The sequence below is a fragment of the Staurois parvus genome, unplaced genomic scaffold, assembly GCF_062004578.1.
Source record: "Staurois parvus isolate SC_StPar_1 unplaced genomic scaffold, SC_StPar_1.0 ptg000091l, whole genome shotgun sequence".
Classification (NCBI taxonomy): domain Eukaryota; kingdom Metazoa; phylum Chordata; class Amphibia; order Anura; family Ranidae; genus Staurois; species Staurois parvus.
The window spans coordinates 4759419-4765363 of NW_028317887.1; the positions used below are offsets into that span (position 1 = coordinate 4759419).

General features: G+C 54.0%; 1 protein-coding gene across 1 annotated transcript in view; it reads left to right on the forward strand.

Annotated features, from left to right (window-relative positions):
• The window catches only part of APTX (aprataxin), an 88018-nt gene that overhangs the window by 26146 nt on the left and 55927 nt on the right, over positions 1-5945 (forward strand). The window lies entirely within an intron of this gene.

Consider the following 5945-nt stretch of genomic DNA (forward strand, 5'->3'; position numbering starts at 1 on the left):
TCCCCTACCGTCTTTCAGGCCAGCACTCTGAGAGGATAACCGAGTACTCACCCCTCGGGCGGGCTAACTGCTTGCAAGACCTTACGACCAAAGTCCTGCTCCTGCACCGAGACCAGGTCCAGTCTGTAATGCTTGGCAAATGTGTCATAGCTGGACCATGTTGCCGCTCTGCAAATCTGCCCTGGGGAAACCCCTGCTAGCTCTGCCTGGGTAGCCGCCACCGCTCGGGTGGAATGTGCCTTGATACCCTCCGGGACCTCCAGGCCTTCCGCCTGATATGCTCCTGCAATCGCCAGCCGCAGCCAGCTGGCCAGCGTCCTTCTAGACGCCTTCTTGCCTCTTCTAGCCCCCTTAAAAAAAACAAAAGGGATTCGGTGCTTCTGAACTCCCTAGATTTCTCTAGATACTGGAGAACGCACCTTCTTACATCCAAACAATGATACCTCTCCTGATCTACCCCCACCGGGTCAGGAAAAAACGAGGGAAGGACAATGTCCTGTTCCCTCTGGAAACTCCGGGCTACCTTCGGAATGAAGGACGGGTCCGGTCTGAAAACGATTCTGTCCGAAAAAATACGGAGATAAGGTGTTCTGATCGAGAGAGCCTCCATCTCGCACACCCTCCTCGCCGTGGTAATCGCCACCAGGAAAGCCGTTTTAATGGTGAGCTCACTTATCGGGCAGGACTCCAGGGGCTCGAACGGAGCCCTGGTCATCCCCCCGAGCACCTTGGCCAAATCCCACACCGGAAACGGTCTGGACCTCGGAGGCCTCTGCCTCACCAGAGCTTTGAAAAACCTACTCACCAACGCCTCCCTGGCCAGGGGCGTCTCTAGGAACACACTGAGGGCCGAGACCTGGCCCTTGAGCGTGCTGACAGACAATCCCTTGTCCGCTCCCGCCTGCAGGAATTCCAACACGGAAACCAAACTATGGGTTGCCACTGCCGTCCGGTCACACCAGGCTGTAAAGCAACCCCAGACCCTACCATAAATGGCCTGGGTCTCCTCCTTCCTACTGGCCAGTAATGTCGCCACTACCTTAGGCGAGAACCCCTTCTCTAAGAGGAGCTGCTGCTCAGAAACCAGGCCGTTAACCGTAATCTTCCCACACTGGGGCAAAGAACCGGCCCCTGTGTTAACAAATCCTCTCTCGGTGGCAGCTCCCAGGGTGGACGAGAGGCCAAACTTTTTAGGGTCGCAAACCACGCCCGCCGCGGCCAGAAGGGAGCTATCAGGACAGAGGTCCCCTCTGTCCTGAATTTCCTCAGGACCAAGGGAGGCAAGGGAACCGGGGGGGGAAGGCGCAACAAAGCCGGTAGTCCCACCTCTGACCTAATGCGTCCACCGCTCTGGACCCGTCCCAGCGGGATAGAGAGAAGAAATTTGGGACCTTGTTGTTCCTCCCGGAGGCAAAAAGGTCCACATCCGGGGATCCCCACCTCCGCACAATCTCCTGAAAGACATTGGGGCTCAAGGCCCATTCCGACTCCCTGAGCCGAGTCCTGCTTAGGAAGTCTGCTTTCTGGTTCAGCTCTCCTTTTAAGTGTATCGCAGACAGGGACGCCAAGTTCACCTCTGCCCAGGACAACAGTGTCGCCGCTAAGGCTCCGAGGGCCTTGCTCCTTGTCCCTCCCTGCCTGTTTATATAAGCCACTGCCGTGGCATTGTCCGTTAGGACACGCACGTGCTGGCCCGTGACCCACGCCTGGAAGGAGTGCAGAGCCTCCCACACGGCCCTCAATTCCTTCCAATTTGAGGATTTGGCCTTCTGCCCCAAGGACCATTCCCCGAGTCACCAAATTTCCCAGGTGGGCTCCCCAGCCCCTGGCATCTGTAGTGACTTCCGTGGATATCGGAAAGCACCACAACAGCCCCTGAGTTATGCTGGACGATCTCCTCCACCACCATAGAGACCTCTTCACACTGGGGGGAACCAGGACCCTGCGTTCTAGGGAGTGACTCCTCCTGTCCCAAACCCTCAGGATCCACAACTGGAGGGGACACATATGCAGACCTGCCCACTGAACTGCCGTAATGGACGCTGTCAGTAATCCAAGTACCGACATGGCCTGCCTTATGGATATCGACCTGCTCCCCTGTAGTAATCTGACCCCGGCTTCCAACTTGGTGATTTTTTCCAAAGTCAGGCTGGTCTTCTGGTCCACCGAATCTAGAGCGTAGCCCAAGTAAATCAGTTTCTGAGAAGGTACCAGGCAGGACTTCTCCAGATTCAAAATCCACCCCAAGCTTTCTAGATGGCCCCTCACTATAACCAGGTCTTGCCGTAAGTGAGCCTCTGAATCTGCGAAGAGCAGCAAATCGTCCAGATAGGCCACCACTGAAATCCCCCTCAAGCGAATAGAAATCAGTGCCTCCGACAGAACCTTGGTGAATACTCTTGGCGAGGAGGAAAGGCCGAATGGAAGAGCCCTGAACTGCCAATGTCGAATTCCTTCCTCCCCCCCCCCACTGCCAACCTGAGAAACCTCTGAGAGGCTTCCGCCACAGGCACGTGTAGGTAGGCGTCCTTCAAGTCTATGGATGCCATGAATGCACCTGGCGATATTAGGGACCTGATTGTAAAAATGGAGTCCATGCGGAACCTCCGGTAACGCACTGACCTGTTTAGGGGTTTCAGGTTCAAAATCAGTCTGAACGCCCCAGACGGCTTTTGAACCACAAACACATGGGAATAAACTCCCTTCCCTCGTTCCTCTACCGGAACCCTGGAGATGACCCCCTGGGACTCTAGAATCTCTAAAGCGCCCACCAGAGCCGCGTCCTTCATCGGATCCCTTGGACGGGTCGTCACCAGAAAAGTCTCGGATGGCGGCCTTAGAAACTCCAACCGGTAACCCCTTCGGATGACATCAAAAATGAAGGGGCTGGTGACCACGGCTTCCCACTGTGGGAGGAATGCCGCCAATCTTCCCCCCACAGGAGGAACCAATATACCCAACACCTTGCAAAAGGGTCTCAAAAGAGGCCAAGATTTTTTCCTTGGGAGAATCTGCCACAATATGGGCCTGTAATTGCGTAAGCCAATACTCTAAGTTTCTGGCTACCACTGTCGTAGCCATGGCCGGCTTCAGGTTGTACAGGGTCGAGTCCCAGGCCTTCCTAAGGAGAGACTCCGCCCTTCTGTCCAATAAGTCTGGTAAGACCCCCATGTCCTCAAACGCCAGATCAGTTCTCCTGGTCGTTTGGGAAAAGGCTGCGTCTAGTCTAGGGCTCTTGTTCCAGACCGCCTCCGGGTCTTCTGAAAACGGAAATCTCCTTCTCAAAGCCTTAGAGAAGAACGGCTTCCTTTCCGGGTCCTGCCACTCCTTAATGGTGTCCACCAAAATGTCATGCACAGGAAATACTCTGTGCTGGTGCTCCTCCAACCCCTGATACATTTGGTCATGGAGAGATAAGGCCTTAACCTTCTCCTTAATGTCCAGGGTTTCGTATATAGCCCCCAGGAGCTCATCTACCTCCTCTAGAGTCAATTTGTACCGGGAGGGGCCCCTCCCTTCCTCCGAGGGACCCTCCCCCGCCGATCCCTCCTCAGACTGGGAGTCCCCCACTGGTTCCTCCCCGGTCATAAGGGGTTCCCGACGACTCACCGAAGCTACCTGGGGGGGGGGGGGGGAAGTGTAGGTAATGGGAGGGCAAACCTCTCCATGAGGGATTTGAAGGAGTCGAAGGTGGTAGCCAACTCCTTCACTGACCTGGCTAGGTCCCCCTGTTCCGGCTTCTCCTCCCTCACCAACCCCTGTATACATGGGCCACAAAGAACCTTTCGCCAAGATTCTTTCAAAACTTCCTTACAGGAAGGGCATCTCCGCTTGGGCTCCTGGTGCCTAAGTTTAGCTCGGGCCTTGCCCTGAAAGACACAAAAGAAAGGGGGGGGAGGAGGGAAGCCTAATCAGTCCAACACTAAACACCCCCCCCCCCGCTCCTTCCTGGCAGAGCAAAAAAGGGCCTGCAAATCCGCAGACCCCTTGCCCCACCTTCCCACTGCTAGGGGCCAACAGGTAGGGGAGGCCTCCACTGAGGCACCTTACCTGTGACTGGCTGGTGCTGGCATCTCCTGGTCCCGGTGCCTCCGACATCCCGTACCGGAGGGTGGTCGCCTGGCGCTGGTCTGTCCCCCAGACCGCTGTGCACCGCACCGCCTTTTCAAATTTCACGCCGCCGTGGTGTGAGGGCCGCGACCGGAAGCGGAAGTCGCAGCCCTGGGCAAAGCCCCGCCCCTTCCGCCGGAAACCGTCGTCTCCCGACGTCCGGCCCAGCAAAGTCCTCCGACCGCCAGCATGGGAAGGAGCGGAACTCCCCCCGATCCCACCACGGCCACCCCGACGCCCCCCCTCGCCAGAGAGGGTCGGGGAGCGAAGAACAGGCAAGTGCTTTGTCCCGTCCCCCGGGATGCACTCTCACTGCCCGCAGCCTGCCCAGGGAGGATATGCAGCCGGACACTCCGGCCTTCACTCCCGGCTGCGTCGGGCCTCTCAGCCGGCTATCCGGCCCTCGGCTCCCCTATCGTCTGCCCTGCGCCTCCTCACCGGAGGAAACACCTGAACGAGGTCAGAGGGGAGTGGAGCTTTTTTATTGTAGGTGGAGGTGTTTCCTCAGATGGGGAGGAGCCGAGGTCTCTCAGAGTGCTGGCCTGAAAGACGGTAGGGGAAAAAATGTTCTTTTATAGAGTACGTAGTAACTCAGGTGTAGTCCATCTTGTAACAAGACCTTGTGGCAAATAGGAGAGGAAGCACCAGAGTAATTCATAATAGACTCTAGACAGAAGTGGTGGTAAAGTATGATCAGTGGTGTGATGTACCACTTGATCATCCACCTGAGACTGGGTGGATGAATGTTAACTGCAACTTTAAAAAAGTATCCATGCCAAAACATAGTCCTGTTTCACCATAATGGTCAGAGATGCAGGGTGACCCTGTTTTACCTGTACACAAAATTGTAAATAAAGTCCAGGATTCCCCTGTTATGATGGGCATACCCAAGGAGTTCTTCAGGGACTGGGTTTCTTAGAGATTAACCTAGACTTGCATAGCCCCCTGCAGTTGCCAACTCATTGCACCAAGGTGAATGCCCCATGCAGGATCCAGTGCCCAAAGCAATTTCCCCTCACTGTGGGGTTCAGATACAGCTCCTAAAATTTTTACATGGGTTGCACCAAATTAGATAGGCTGTTTCTATGTCGGCATAGATCGTGAGGGCTTGATTGACGAATTGGAAGATGCAACAAAATATAGACTAGTTAAGCCAAGAGTGGATTTTTCTCTTTCAAACACTATAAAATTGTAGACTCAAGTAGAGTTATATTGGAGGCACCTAGGGGACTTTTCCCCTGAAGCTTTGCCAGTGTCCAGTCACTTGAAGGTACACGCCTATAACCCATGGTGCATGAATACTCTTGCCTGTGTCCTGTTCAATTAAAACTAGGACCTTGTTGTTGGATTTTCACAATGTGTGTGGTAAAAATGCCAGCATTGCTATGTGTTGTGCAGTACTACGTTGCAAAAAATGTTGCATGTGCTTTTTGCGTTCTAGAACACTATGCTGTGAACAGACCCCTTAAAAGGTTTCCCACCACCAAGCCTATAATAGTTTATGCTGTGGCTGGCAAGTGCTTCATCCTGGCAGGATGCTAAGGAATGACTGAAACATGGCTTTGGCTGATCAAATCAGTTTTGCTTTCAACTTAAAAAAACAAAAAAAAAAACAAAACACAAAAAAAAACAAAATTGGGAGCGTTCCAGTCATATAACAGCCAATTGCAGCAGTCACATCAGGATGTCCGCCTCCACCTCCCACCAAGTTAGATCCTCTTTAAAAAGGGGCGGGCGGGGGGTTAAAAACAAAAACCCACACAACACAAACAACCCACCACGCACACCAGATTTTTTTGCAAAAGAGGTCCTTTAACAGTAAAAGTAGCACAAAG